The following is a 15,433-nucleotide window of genomic DNA, read 5'->3' as shown; positions in this document are numbered from 1 at the left end:
ATCCAACAAAGCCGAGCACTGAATTACCAAGAAAGACGATCAAGCAAATGTAATACCAAAAGAACCCGAAAATGCAATGGGATGTCAATGCAAAAGTCGACGAGCTGCTACAAAAGGGATGCATAGAGCACTCGAAAAGCCAATACTGATACTGGCAGATTCCCCTTGAAGAGAGTAGCAGGCAATACCATTTCAAAGTAGTAACTGACCACATGGCGCTAAAATGGTTAAACAGCATCAAAAGCCCTTCAGAAAGGATCGCTAGACGGACCCTGGAACTGCAGCATTACGATTTTGAGATAGCGTACAGCTGAACGTGGTGGCTGATGCACTGTCAAGACAGCCTCTGCCAGAAGCCTTTAGGCTAGCCAAGGAAACTCCGGAGGACACCCACAGAGGGAGGCGCTTTATGTAAGCATATCCCGCACAGACCAGGAAGCGATGATGGGGCAGCATGGAAGCTCTGTGTCCCACGTGAACTGAGGGAAACCGAATTAAAGAAGAATCATGACTTACCAGCTGCTGGACATGTGGAAAGTCGGAAAACAAATGCAAGGCTGGCGGCCCGCGAAAATGCGAGGCATGCCTTAAATACAAACCTAACCAGATGCTGGCAGCTGGGAAAATGCTGACGCAGATACCCAGAGAACCATGGGCAACAGTATCGAAGCACGGGTTCTTTGTGTGCTTATAGATAGGTTTTCAAAGAATCCCAGCCCCAAAGGTGGTTATGACGGATAATGGAGTAAAGTTTGTCAGCCGAGAATTCAAGAAATTCCTCAGCGACATGAGCATTAAGCATCAATTCACAGCGCCATATACAAAGCAGGAAAATCCGACATAAAGAGCAAACCGAACAGTAAAAACCAGGATAGAACCAGAGAAATCGGGACGAGAAATTGGCGGAAAGTATGCTAGTGGTGAACTCGAGTACGTCGGAATCAACAGGATACTCCCTATGTTTTCTCATGCAGGGTTGAGAACATCGGCTACTCAGCGCTCTTTACGACAAGGAGAAAAGGCCGAATGTATAACAGCTGTATGATATTTTTTTCCGATTTTAATTACATTCAAATCGTAAATTCGATCTATTAAATAATTACTATTTTCAAAAGAATGTTTTAAAAAATTACAAAAGCAGAGAAGTTAATTTTTTTTTTAATATTCCGATTGTTTCTATGGGAGCTATATTTTATAGTAGTCCGATTTTCATGAAATTTAAACCGTAGTTCTAAAAATATTTGATCTTGAAGAACTTAATAGAAATTAAAAAACAGCAAAGTTATAATATTTGCTCATTTGTTTTTCCGATTGTTCCTTTGGAAGCTATATGCTATAGTCGTCTGATCCGGCTTTTTCCGACTATTTTACTTCCTGCAACAGGAAGACAGATTTTGGGAAAGTTTCATACAGAACCTAGCGAATGGTAGGGGGTGGCTTCTTCTAGCGATGTCAGTACCGGGGAGCCCAGGTATCTTCTCCTTGCCCTGAACAGAGCTGGGCAGTTACATATAATATGTTCCAAGGACTTTGACGTCCCAGCGTCATCGCATTTCCAGTAACTGTCATTGTTGGTGATGCCTAGTTCGACTAGGTGCGTCGCGGTAAGACAGTGACTCGTGAGAATTTCGAGGTAGGTGCAGTACGTAGTGACAAAGTTTCTCGTTGCGCTCCTTGCACTTGATTTTTGAGATTTTTCAGGTTTTGGTTCTTTTCCACCTGCTTTTGCTTAGCGCCTCTAGAGCGTTCTTAAGGAGATGGGCACGTCCTCTGCTCTGCCATTTGCCAGCACTTTTCAGTCCATTGCTTGTACGTCTCGTTGCCATCAATGCCTTGGTGACTGGGAACCCAGTAGATCCGCACTACCTTATTAGTGCTGAGGGTATCTAGTGCTTTAATGCTCGCCAGTACATTTTTGGAACAGATCATGGACGACTGCATGAATCTTATCGCTGCTTGGCTGTCTACAAATAAGTTGACCACGTCAAGTGGACGTTCTATGTTATGTGCCACCTCCGCTGCTTTCCTAATGGCAAAAACTTCTGCCTGGAATATGCTGCATTGGGGCGGTAGCTTATAGCAGTATAAGCCCATTCCTACTCCTCCTTCCATCTTGGAGCCGTCGGTGTATATTTTTATGTGTTGGTCCTCAGGTCCCCACGTCCTCAGGTCGATTCTGAGTATTGTTTCGAGTGTGTTTGTGGGGGTTGACCTCAGCGCCCCCGTGATGCAGAGCATTGCTTGCCGCTGAGTTTTCTCCATAAGCTTTTTGTATGTCCTCTTTTCTGTAGCCTTCCACCACACAAGTACTCCATACAGCAAAGTAGGACGCAATACCCAGATGTAAATTCAGTGCATTAGAGCAGGTGACAGGCCCCTCGTGCGGCTAAGCATCTTCTTGGATGCGTATAGGGCTGCGGTGGTCTTTTCACCCGTTCATCTAAATTTGACCTTCCTTAGAGTTTTTTTCATTACGGACAAACTCCCGTAAAAATGATGCCTATGTCGTCTGCATAGGCTGTTATTTTCGATGCTCTTCTCTCGAAACTCTGTATTAGGTCATCAACCACCATATTTCATAATAGGAATGAGAGACACTTCCTTGTAGTGTGCCCTTCACCATGTAGGCGGTGCCCCACTCTGATTACACCCGTCTGCAACTTTAAAGGTTTCTTATCCAGAGTTTGATGGCGGGTTGCGTGGTGGTCGCTTCTAGGCGGTCCATAATCGTGTCTGTGCTTACGCTGTTGAATGCGCCGGATATTTCTGAAAACACTCCTCGGGCATATTCCTTGTTGTCGTCTCCACCGATTACTCTGTGGTGTACGCGTGCTGGTTGGTTGACATGAGGTGGCTGCACTTTTTTGCTTTTGAAAGAAATACATTATTTTAGGTCCTCCATTGGATAGGGATATATCCCGTGCTCAGGCATGCTGAGTAGATTGTTTAGAGCCATGGGGTGATCTATTCCTTGGTAATCTGTAGCATGGCTGGAAATATTCTGTCTAATCCAGGTATTCGTTGGATTTTTCTAGGGGAATTATAATTTCGCAGGTTGCTAGGTCTTAATGTGCATTTGCATCCGGAACTTCTATGTATCCTGGGAAGCGAGCTTGCATTAGTGCTGAAAGGGCTTCTATATAGCCGTTAGTCCACTGTCTGTCGTCACTTTTGATCTGACTCTGTATGGTAGGTTGCTTCGATAGCAGCTTTCGCAGGCTAGCCGTTTCTGGGACTTTATCGATGCTGGAGCAGAAGTTGCTCCACGAGTTTCTTAGTTCCCTTCGTACTTCGTACTCCTTGTTGAAGGTCTCGTCTTCTGCCTGTTCGGCGATTTCGAAGAGTTCTCTGAGGTTGTTTCTTTGTAGTGATTGGTCCCGGTTTCCTTATGGTGGTTTGGTCCTTTTCCTCATTCAATAGATTAGACCGGACGCGTGATACGCATCTAGCAAAATCCTTGAATGGAGTCTCTAGAGACATTTCTATGTGTTCCGCTGTATTATTGTGCTCGAGTGCGTCGCGAGTCTTAATTTTACTTACCTCTTGAACTGACCCCAGTTTGTATGGCTAGTCTTGGAGAGTCTTTAAAGTCAAAGTGCAACAGAATATACTTATGGTCTGAGAAGGATGGTCTCTCGAGGGCTCTCCATGCAGATACCAGAGTATTTTGACACGCTACGAGTGTTAGGTCTAGTACGTTTGACGAAATAGGTCTCACATAGGTGTGCTCCTCCCCCACGTTTGCTATCTCTAGGATAGTTGATAGTATAAATTGTAAAAGTGACTCACCTCTTTCGTTGATGTCAGGGCTTCCCCAAAAGTTATGGTGTGCGTTGGCATCGGTGCCCACGAGAAGTTGCTGGTCTTTCGGGCTGGCCTCTACCAAGCTTTTAAGTTCTTTGGGTGGTGCTGGTCTGTCGTTCGCCATATAGCAGGAAGCTACCAGAAAGCGCTTCTAATCGCCCTCTAGCATCACGACAGCACTTTAGTCCAGAATTTCCTGTGGCGATGCATGGCTATTCGACCAGAGCTATGTCGACGGATCCCTGCACCAAGGCAATGAAGAGCTCCATCAAGGCGATCTAACTTTATGTAGATTGAGCTGCAGTACCCTCAGCGCCATGGGTACCTCACTCACCTCCACACGACGGGTTGACTATGAATGCCAGGTCACCGTCCTCCTCCTCATCCGAGTCTACCAGCCTCAGGTCCTGGGCACCCTTTATTTCACTATCAAGGCCCAGGTCCTTCTCCACCTCACCTGACGGCAGTGTGTGGGCGTCCTTGTCCCCGGGGTGGCGCTTGTTGAGGCGCAGGTAGACGCTACCCATGCCCCATGCCATCTTCCCGTACCTGGGATATAGAAGGTCCTCTACCTCCTCTGGCCATCCTCGTTGGGTCGTTGGCTCGCCATGTGCAGTACTTTTCAATCTGCCGTTGGGAATTCCGGGTTCTGCCTTTAAAGCAGCGCCCGGACTCCTTGGATCGCGAATGGGAAGAGCACTTTCGCCTTTGTTTTAGACAAGATTAGCTCCCTGTCGACTACCTTCAGCGTCACCCCCTCCCACAAAAGCTTCCGTCTGGCAGACCGTTCGCGTCAGCCACTTCAAGGTGGGATCGTCGTTGCACTTGATGATTTTAACCCCGTTCAGCCACCCTGTAACATCGAATGTGGGCATGAGGACGCTGGGATCTTCCCCCATCCGCGCAAAGATGGATTCGACCAGCTGCGCGTGCACCGTCTTCGACCGCGCTTCCGACATCTTCCCGTTCTCGCATAGCATATGCATATAATCTAGCATATTTTTATGTCCATATCGCATTTTTTAGAATATTTTTGATAAAAACTTGCTATTTTATAAACAGGGGTCATAATCATCATAGATGATTTAATAAAAATAACAATTAAATTATTGTTCTTTTAGTATTATTAACTCAATAAAAAATTCATTATTTTGTTACTAAAAATTTTTTGAGCAATATTTATTTGTTGTGCAAGCTTATTAAGCAAATCAATAATATCAAACAAACCTCCTTAACAATTAAAACTTTTTTGATTTTAAAATAATTTTTCTTAAACTTCTTTTTTTTTGTCAATCTTACACAGAGGATATTCGATTGCACTATATTGTTTTGTGCAGCATTCTTGAAAGTCTTAGCTATGTATGTACATATTTACCCATTTAAAAATATGATTCTAAAAAGATTTTTCAAAATTCGAACTATTCTCGAATATTTGTTACGTGGCCTCCCAGCCATTAAATTTGTTTCCTAATCTCGAAACTACTTTTTGTGAAGGGGTTGACATGATATGACATGACAAGTTCTTCTAAACCGATTTCTTTGAAAGTTGGTATATGGCTTATTTATACAACTCTCTATCACGCCCGTTTCGGACTTGAAGAAATTTTGATTTAAGTACTTTTAAAATATTCGAAATACATTTTTTGTTGAAAGACGCCATTTTTTTAACGGTTTTTAATAATGATGAATTTGTTTGATTATTTTCCGATCTCTGCAAGGTTTAATATCATGTCAGCCAGGACGCACCTTCTTTTTAGAAGACCCCAATCCACCGACCTGTATATCGGCGAATTTGGTTTGTTTTTATTTTCTCGAAAAACGTCTGAAGTAAAGAAAATAGAGTATATACATATTGAGAACTCACAAAAACCACTCACAGAAATATTTTCAAACACGCTGCCAAACACTCTATGCCGAAGGTCATGGCCACGAGGAAGCACACGCCCAAATATTCATATCTCATTATCGCTCCTAGTGGAAAATCCCACCGGACTCCAGCTACTAAAGATAAACTAAAGGCAGCTTATTGTAAACTGTCAGAAACTTTATTGGAAGAAAAAAACAATAGCTTTCTGCCACCTGCAACAAAATTTTTATCTGTCGAGCACACCCAGATAATTTTATGGGCGTGCATCGACAAGAAAAAGGCTATAGTGTGCGCCACACTTACAAAATGTCTTTAAGCCTCATCCGCATACGAACCTGTTCACTTTTCGGAGTGTTCCAAACGTAGATCCTTCCTTCCAAATGAAATATCAGCTGAACCCAAAAAAAGCTTCTGGTCATCACTTAATTCCGCCCAAGATAATAGTCGAGTTACATATTTGTGCAGTTATATATATACTACAATTTCGACTCTATACATAATGTATTACTTTCATCACCAATGAAAAAAACACCGCATAACTTCTGAAATACGAGCGGCTTTTCAGCACAGAGAATATCGCAGCGCCGTATTTCTAATTGCATTGTCGGTTTGGTTTATTAAATTAACATCCATCTGCCACAAAACACTCATAATTTGCTCGAGCCGCGTCTTACAAACAGACTCTTCACCGCAAGATGTGCCAAAAAATTACCACTGACGAGTACCTCAAGGAAGCGTACTTGGACCTATTTTGTACATTTTTTTAACATCGGACATTCCTACAAGCCTCCAAGCGGTGATGACACTGCAATTATCTGCCGCTGCAGTTTCCATTGAATTTTAAACTCCAGCTCTTCTTTTCAACTTGAATACGAAATATTCCTTTATAACTCCTGCTTAAAGCCAATCTTACGGATTTAAATTAATGATAAAATTATTTAACGAGAGCTATCTTAAATGTTCAGCCCAATCACTCACCTCCTGGTGTATTCGCAACGCCAACATCGACAGAGACCGACATCCCACCTAAGTCGGCTCAGCTGCCATACCAAATTACAGCCAACCTTCATCCCTTGGAGGAACATTGCTGAGTTAAAAATTTAATACTTTTTGTTAGCCGCTTCAGCAACTAAAGAAGATCCAATAAACAAAAATTAAATATTAAAAAAAATATATATATAATTTAAACCTATTTATACCAGTTACTCGTAGTGTAAGAAGTATGTTAAAGGTAGAAGAAAGCGTTTCCGACCATATAAAGTATATATATTCTTGATCAGGATCAATAGTCGAGTCGATCTAGACTTGTCCGTCTGTATGAAGGTCGAGATCTCGGAAACTATAAAAGCAAGAGAACGGAGTCACGCCTACTTTAACGTCCACAAATAGTAAAAGTATTTATTGTCACTCTGAGACATGTAGGTTTTGGGTTTTTGTGTATGAATTTCGCTAATATCTTTCGGATGACAAAAAAATTTTTTGAAAATCGACCTATTACTTTAGAAAATTTTTGCACCTTGTTTTGCTATGACTTCACTGCATATTTAAAAAACGGAGTTCGAACATGAAGGGCAGCGGTGGCAGCGAAGAGCATCCGCAAGCAGCGGAGAGCAGCGGAATTGTGTAAATAATTTCCACAGAAACTTCTCAATGTGTGTGTGGTTTTATACTGTTCGTGTGTGCTCTGCAGCTGGGGTCCTGCTCGCTCTTAGCTTGTAGTGTTGTCAATGCAGCTCGGCAGATGGTGCCAGCTATAACCCGATGGTTTTTTTTAAATTGGTTAGCTGAGTAACGGATATCGGTCGGGGTCAGGAAACTCGATTATAGCATTATAATTATTATAATTTTTTGCTGCCGTGATCGGTCTTGCAGAACTAGAGGTAAAAAATAAAATTGTCATTAAAAAGGTTAAATGCGTAATTTACGCTTTTAAAAAATAATGGTGCCATAGAAAAAAATTAAGAGTGTCATTTTCTGAATCAGGGGACTTCATCTGCACCGGAAAATCTAGGTTTGATCAACAAGTGTAAATAAACTCTTATTTACCGAAAAAAATTAGCTCTGCAACGAATTATACGTTTTTAAACATGATCGATAATTAATTCTGGTATGCTCTAATCGCTTTGTTTGATCGTGAAGGTATACAAAAAACTGTTTAAAGATTTCAGCTCACCAATTTGTAATAGTTCTCAATCTCAGGCGTCATTTTTTGCGAGTGCATAATTTCTCATATATTTTTGTTCTCCGTACGGAAGGCTTGGCTTGGGCCAAATGTTGCATGTATAATATTGCACCTTTTAGAATTATTTGTTGATTGCAACTGGAAAAAAAAGATCTAAACATGATTTGCTCGAGAAGATGCGAGTTCGAATGAATTGATTTTCCGCAGCTAAACTGCAATGTTTGGGCTATTCAATAAAAAAAATATATCAAGTTTTTGTTTATAGCCATTTTAAAACGAAATTTTTTCGCGGGCCACCCTGACTTTAATATTGCAAGAAAAACAAAAATTGGATTTTATCGTAACGGGTTTGGTTGACGTTTTTATGGTTTTGCCCTTGTACATTTTAACTCCGCAAGGAACGGTACGAAATCTTGAAGCAATGTTTTAGAAAATAACCCGATTTATTTTTAAAAAAATGTGGTGCAACCACTGGGCTTGCTAATCAAATTTCATTGTAAAAGCTTACAGCACAAAAAAAACAAAATAAAATGGCTTTAATAATGTAAGGTAGGAGCTTGTATAACATGAATCGTGTTTTAGTTAGTTTGATGGTTTCCTAAACGGTTTTTTCAACGTTAAGAAGCAAAAGTGCAAAATGTTGTACTTAAAATAACAGAGCAGCTGTGTTTAGTTTAAAATTTTTATCTTATAAATGTGTTCTGAAGATTTAAATGTTTATGATACTATGATACTGAAAGTTAACAAAATAATTTCTACCGTTTTAGATACTTCTGCCACAATTAGCGAGAGCATAAAATCTCTACATTTGAAAAGCTTCGGCGACCTATTGTTAAATAGGCTACCATATAACAAGTTTACATACGATTTCCACTGATTGTACGGTAGTGCTAAGTTCAATTGTAATTTAAATGTATACGTTTTAGTCAATAAAATTAAGCTCTAATAACAAAATAAAGAGCTTGGTTAAATTTTGTATGTGCCCCATTCTGTTATGATATTTTTTCTAAAGTCGAATCGAAAAATCAATACAACTATACAATACAAATCAATACAACATTGTTTTTGACTGTAAAATATTACATTTTAATGTTTTGTGTTATCAGTGTTTTTCCTTAAACTATTAATTGACATGTTTTTCCTAATCAATAAAATCTTTAAAATCATAATAATAAAAATTAAAAGACATAAGTTCTCACTAGGTTTTAAAATATTTTACTTTATTACTAAACATTAGCGTGAAAAAATGTGAAATAGAAAGTTAACATTTTAGCAAATAGGAATATAAATATTTAAATATATGTAATGTATGAATTTGTTGAAAAATAAAGTTGATTTATAAATAGCAAATATTTTATTATTATTTTATAAGGTTTTAATTGTTATATACGGTAAAACTTGTAGCTGGGTAAGTAACTATAACGTTTTACGAGATAACAAAAATTATACTTGCGCTGTCGAGTGAGAAATTTTGTGTTTTTTGGTTTCTCAAAAATATGAGATATGAGATATTTGAAGTCTTACTTCTTCCACATACATATGACTGGTCTTGACCCTAGCCCGACCCATGGACAGAAGATGACTTAATTAACTACATCCAACTGACAATTGGATAGTTGGACGAACGATAATTGGGAAACTCATACAAGACGCATACACTGTCACATTGCCCAGTTTGTTAGAGGACCTTTCTTTTTGAACCCTACTACGTCATACACTTTACATGTGTGAAAATGAATTAAAATACACCACTAACCATTCAACATATAGACTGGTCATTTCGCACAAAAAAACGGCAAGCGGAAGGCCCCAGTCGGAAGTTAGAGAACGCATTCCAATAAAAAAAGCTTCTTTCATGCATGCTTTGCAAGCGAAAAAGAATGTAAGAAGCTATAAAGAAGCATTTTTTATGCATTCTAAAGAGTTTTTGTGAAATCGTCCCTTCCACTACAATGCATAAAAAAGCCTTCTTTTGCAATGTTAAAAAAAAAACTGAAACCCGCACGATGCCGATCGTCCGATATTTTTGAGATCGTGTTTTTCACCGAAAACCTCGCTTACGAAAGAACGCAAAAAGAAGTCTTGTTTCGGAATGGACAAAAAAATGAGAAACCAATTAATCTATTTTTCTTAATGAACAGCAGCGGCGTAAATATATTCACTTTTTATCTTTAAAAACAATATCTGAACGCTTTGTTATGTTTGGGGTATATGACTTGTTAAACTTTTCCTAAAATTAATTCTGTAAAAAATATTAATATTTAGAATATTAGAAAATTATTAATTTGAATCAGTTTTTTATGTATTTTAATTTTAGGTAATAATATATACACGATTACATGATTTTTTTTCAAAGCGTGATTTTGTTTTAAATTATTATTTTACATTGCCGGCGCTATAGTTTCCTCCGCCACTGTATTCACAAGGAGTAACCGAACAAAACGGTACTCTAAAAAGCAAACGACAAGAAAAAAAGGGAAAATGCAAGAATGCGCGCGGTCTTTTTCGTTTCTTTTGCATTTCTCGCCACTTGCATTTTGATTTTCATTTGAAATAGCTGGTGCCTGTGTGATTTGTGAAATTAATATATTCTTTGCGGTTTTAATTTTCAAGTAAGTATGTTGATATAAACAAACTAAATAGGAGTTCCAATACTGTTTATAAATTAACCTGAACCAAACAATGGATTAATTAAAAAAATAAGTGATGTGTACCTGTGCCAAAAAAATATTAAATTTATAAACACTTATTAACAGTCTTAAAAACAGTGTACGGTCAAAACAAATGTGAACATATTGTTCCTAAAACTGTGTGTGGCTGTTAATCAAACAAATACAAAGAATTATTTTTTGAGCGTACACTGCAATAAGACTTGAGTTTTAATTTAATTAATGCGTTTTAAATATTATTTTCGTTTAATTCCAGAAAAACTATTTCAAAACAAAAGGTAATTTATATATAATTCATAAATTTAAATTTTTTGTTTTGTGAACTCGTTTCGTTTATTTGTGTGCTCTCTTTTTTCTCTCTTCCTTTTACTTCTACCTAGGGTGGACTTACATCTACATACAAGTAGTGTTTTTAGGGTGGACCTAAGAACACAAATTAAGTGAACGAAAATGTAAGAAAATTAAACATAAATTTAAATAATTAGACATTACATAATTAAAAATTTAATAATTTAATTGGAAAAAGATATTTTACAAAATAAACACATATGATACCTATGAATCTCCTTAAAAAATTATTAAAATGGTACCATAATAATAATGTTACTAGAGATCAACTTGATGTACTTTTAAAAATTTTTGAATTCGGAAAATCTAGATCTTCAGTAGGATATTAAGTCCAAGTTTGATAATGGAGCTTAATTATGACGGTACTAGGGACAGGGAAGGTTTTGCGTCCTACATTCATTTAAATGAAACATTATTCGGTAAGTGTTTTACAAACTTACAATAGTATATTAATAAAATTACATATTTCCTTCTCATTATTATATTTTATATTATATTTTCTCATTATTATATTTTCAGAGTCACAAAGAAGAGACGGTTACCGCTTCACAGACCATATTAAATACCTTCGACTGGCCTCCACTAGGGCCAAAAATAAAACTTATAAGGCTAAAAGTATGGCCAAAAAGATGAGAGAGGATGAAAACGGCCAGTAGTAATACAATAAGTTTTAAAGCATGTTTATATTAAAAAAAAAATTAAAAAAATAAAAATTGAAATTGAAAAAAGAAACGGTTCCCAATAGCTTTTTTGGGAACGATAATATTTGCATTCTTGGGTAAGACTATAAGAAGGCATGTTTTGGAATCATTCTTAATGTGTTCTTGTGGAAGGAATCAATATTAATTCTGTAGATGTGTTACACAATGCTTGCTTTGGAAGTTATCCAGGAAGGTTCCCGAGGAACGTTTCTAAGTTCATTCTAACAGTGCGCTGTAGAATGCTTCCTTCGTAAAGTACAAATGGAAGGGAAACCCGAGCGTCGGAAAAAACACGCTTCCAGGATGCGTTCTTTTACGCTTCCTTGGCATGCGAAAAATGCATTACAGATCCCTGAAAGCTCCCTTTCCTTTTTGTTTCAGACGGGACAAAAAGCAAGCCTTCTTTTAGAACCGATCTAAGAACGAGTCTTAATGCGCTCAATTGGAAGGTAGTTTCAACTTTTTAACAATAACAATTGTTAAAGACAATTAAAATTACACTGCGAATCATTAAAAAATAAATCAACCAAAGATCACTAAACACAACATTTAAAACAAGTGTCCTAAAAGCCCGCTCCCCTTAAAAGCAATCGTCGGTAGGGTTTGCAGGCACCAACCGCTCGCAAACCATCGACACAACCTGATTTAGTTTGAAGTTTTCTCAACCACTGAAGAGCAGTAGGTGTTTTAAGTGACACGACTGCGATATACCCTGTTCTCATCTCAGTGGACTGATTTCTACTAATTCGAATACATACTTATATGTAAAACATTTACTGCTACCAATGATTTGAATTTGTAAACGAAAATAAAATGTATGTTGATATATTAAAAAAATATATTATAACATATAATATTCATATTTTTATCATAACCCAATAGTAAATACGCCCATATTCTTAGGGTACCAAGTTTGAAAAGTGGCCATAGACAAAATATTCTTGATGCGCCGAAATGAAATAAACGCACACATGCTCCCGTGTATAAGAACGCATGATCACGCATACATACAAAGACGAATTCAAGCGCAGGGCAGCCTTCTTCAAAAAGTTCCTCTCTGCGACTGAACGACTGAACTCGTGCAATGAGTGCGCGAGCATAAAAATGAGAATAAGAATGAGAGAGCAAAAAACCCGAACGCCCGCGAAGTGCAGGGGCCTGCTGCTGTGAGCACGGGGGGCCTCCCGCTTGCCATTTTTTTGTGTCCAAAATCGTTGTATGAAATGACCAGTCTATATGTTGTATGGTTAGTGGTTACACGCAGCACACAACTCAAAAACATACTTTGGTTTTTTCCTATAAAAAAAAGAAGTCATACAAAAGTAACGAGATTACAAAAAAATAATTTTTGACACGTTTTTTAAAAGTTTTACTTAATCTTTATATGCTGATGACTTTTTCGCCAATCACTACCACTTATCAAGTTTCATGTTTTGGTTTGCTTTGTGAAACATTAATAATTAACAAATATCAATATCTCAGTTAAAGAAACCAATCAACCAAACATATGATTAATAAATCTCAGTATCTCAGAAAAAAACCAACGTGATTTATCTTAAATAAAATTTTTATACAACCATACAATAAATTGCATTTTTTTTTTAGCTTGCACGGCAGATATTGCATACATTTTACCTTACCTAAGTACATCTTTTTGAAACTGTTTAACCTGTTTAAGATATAATGGAACCTGTCCCAACACTGCGTGCGTAGCACATATAAACACTTAAAATCGATAATGCTGTAATAGATATCTTTAATAAAACAACGTGCGTAACACATATAGTCGGCCGCGGATTATTTGAGCTGATGGCGATGCCGTGTCGAATAAAATTTTTTTTTCTACGAGCTTTTCCAAATCTTCTCATCCACGCTACAACTGCCAAGCATCGTTTGTAAAAATTAATCCGGAGAATTGCTTCCAAAAAGTAGTTGGAGACTGGGCCTTGAGTAACTAAAAACTCAGCTCCTCCCATAAGCATCCTCTCGACGCTAGGTCTTCCGGATTGCAGCGAGTTGGATTGAATATCCATGTACAGTCCAAGGTGAAATTTTGAATTTCTGTCATCCGATTTCCGACGAAGGTTGAAAGAGTGGCGACAATTTTTGTCGGGCCTACCCTTGACTTGGCTGTCACCAAATGTATAGCCGTCTTGCCATTCTCATCTCTACTTCTTGCATAAGGACAACATACGGGTTTATTGACGCTTCTCAAAATCCGTGGGAAGGAAATTCGCCATGATTGGGTTGAAGACAGAATCAGGTGACTTTCAAGACTCCAGAGACGACAAAGAAAATATAAATAAATTCCATACCTGATAAAGCGCTTTTAGAATTAGCTCGTCCCATTGTAATTTTAGTAGCCAAAGTTCCTGAAGTAATATTTTAGCTGATACGATTATCGGTACCACTACTCCAAGTGGGTCAAATAACGATGAAGCCGTTGATAAAATCGAACGTTTAGAAATAGGTCAAGCGACGAGCTTTGGTCTGAATGCAAAAGCTAGAACGTCTCGACGATGATCCCAGTTGACTCCAAAAGTGCTACTTGATGATTTTATGTCCAGGTTCAGTTCACTTATTGCTGGGTCCGATCCAAACTCACGATGGTTTAAGTGCCATTTTGCCAGTTACACTTACCGTGTTTTCTTAAAATTTTTGTGACGTCTTCTTGAATTTGCGGCAGTTCAGCAATAGAGTCTGCGCCACAAATGAGATCGTCCACGTAGAATGATGATTTTATAATGCCGGCCCCAGTAGGATACGCACCTGCGAATTGGTCAGCCAGGTGGATCATGCTGCGGATTGCAAGATAAAGCGCTGCGGCGGTTCCATACGTTGCGGTCTTCAACTCCAAAGGATGTATTGAAATCTGCGGTGTGCTGGGTTAACTTACACCTGGCGATACATCTTAACCACGTCTGCTCTTAACGCGAACTGATGAAATCTGAAATTCAAGGGAAGTGAGTACAGATCACGTTGAATTTTTGGCTCTACTATTAGAAGATCAATCAAGGATTTTAATGAAGTGGTTTAACTTGAGGCATCAAACACCACTATCAACTTTGTGGAGGTGCTAGCGGGCATAAGCACGCAGTGATGCGGAATATAGAAGTGAGGTTGATCCAGGTTTGGTTTGTCGAATTTTTCCATGTGGTTTAATGCGATATATTCATCTATAAAATTGGTATATTGAGATTTGAGATTTGTATCTCGGTTGAGGCGTCGTTCGATTGACAGAAAGTTTCGTCTGCTTACGGAATATTCTTTGGGATTTTCCAGTGTGAAACATCAACATCCAGATGGTATGCGTTGTGAGGTGTGACGCAACAATCGATGGCCGTTTCTTCGCCTCCAAGGGGAGACTTCACTGTTGTTTGAACAAGATGCTTGACCCGTGTATGAGATTCTTATGTTCTGCGAATGTCCATGTAGCGATTTTCCCTAGGTAAACGAAGTTTTTGAGCAAAGTTTTCTGACATAAAATTTACTTGTGAGCACGAGTCGAGAAGTGCGCGACCAATAGTGTAGTTTCCACAGCTGTCTTTTACCAGTACGTTGGCAGTGGCCAGGAAGATTTGAGCTGTAACTTGATTTATGTGAGCATGAGTGACTGCGCCGTGTCCTGGATAGGGTTGGTTGATGAGAGGTGCTGAAGGGGATTGCAGCATGGTCTGGTGCGCCTTGGCCAACATCAAGACAATTCAAACCCAAAGATAGTCATTTTGCAGTTTCATGTCTTTGGATACACATCATGCCGCGAAATTGCGCACACTTGAAGCTCCTGTGCTCAGTACTGTCACAAATTGGCAAGAAGTTGTGGAACAATTGAAGCTGTGACCCAGACGTGATGACGGTTGAT

The 15,433-nt window shown here is 38.6% G+C and overlaps 1 protein-coding gene and 1 long non-coding RNA gene across 8 annotated transcripts in view; both read left to right on the top strand.

The window, feature by feature from the left end:
- LOC128263947 (acetylcholine receptor subunit alpha-like) overlaps window positions 1–9,166 on the top strand; it is a 609,051-nt gene extending 599,885 nt beyond the window's left edge. For 3 of the 7 annotated variants that reach the window (XM_052999226.1, XM_052999227.1, XM_052999225.1), the window contains exon 13: window positions 8,621–9,150. The gene's annotated coding sequence lies outside the window, so the exon portion shown is untranslated. Of the gene's footprint in view, window positions 1–8,620 lie in introns of all 7 variants that reach the window. The other 4 variants (XM_052999228.1, XM_052999223.1, XM_052999220.1 and 1 more) reach the window with 3 other exon arrangements.
- Window positions 9,167–10,399: 1,233 nt separating this feature from the next.
- On the top strand, window positions 10,400–11,526 carry LOC128263948 (uncharacterized). Its single transcript, XR_008268602.1, has 5 exons — window positions 10,400–10,465; window positions 10,779–10,800; window positions 10,903–10,974; window positions 11,181–11,289; window positions 11,390–11,526. It is a non-coding gene; the product is annotated as an uncharacterized LOC128263948 (long non-coding RNA).
- Window positions 11,527–15,433: the final 3,907 nt, after the last annotated feature.

The sequence above is a fragment of the Drosophila gunungcola genome, unplaced genomic scaffold, assembly GCF_025200985.1.
Source record: "Drosophila gunungcola strain Sukarami unplaced genomic scaffold, Dgunungcola_SK_2 000029F, whole genome shotgun sequence".
NCBI classification, from domain to species: domain Eukaryota; kingdom Metazoa; phylum Arthropoda; class Insecta; order Diptera; family Drosophilidae; genus Drosophila; species Drosophila gunungcola.
This window is presented reverse-complemented; position numbering and strand designations above follow the sequence as displayed.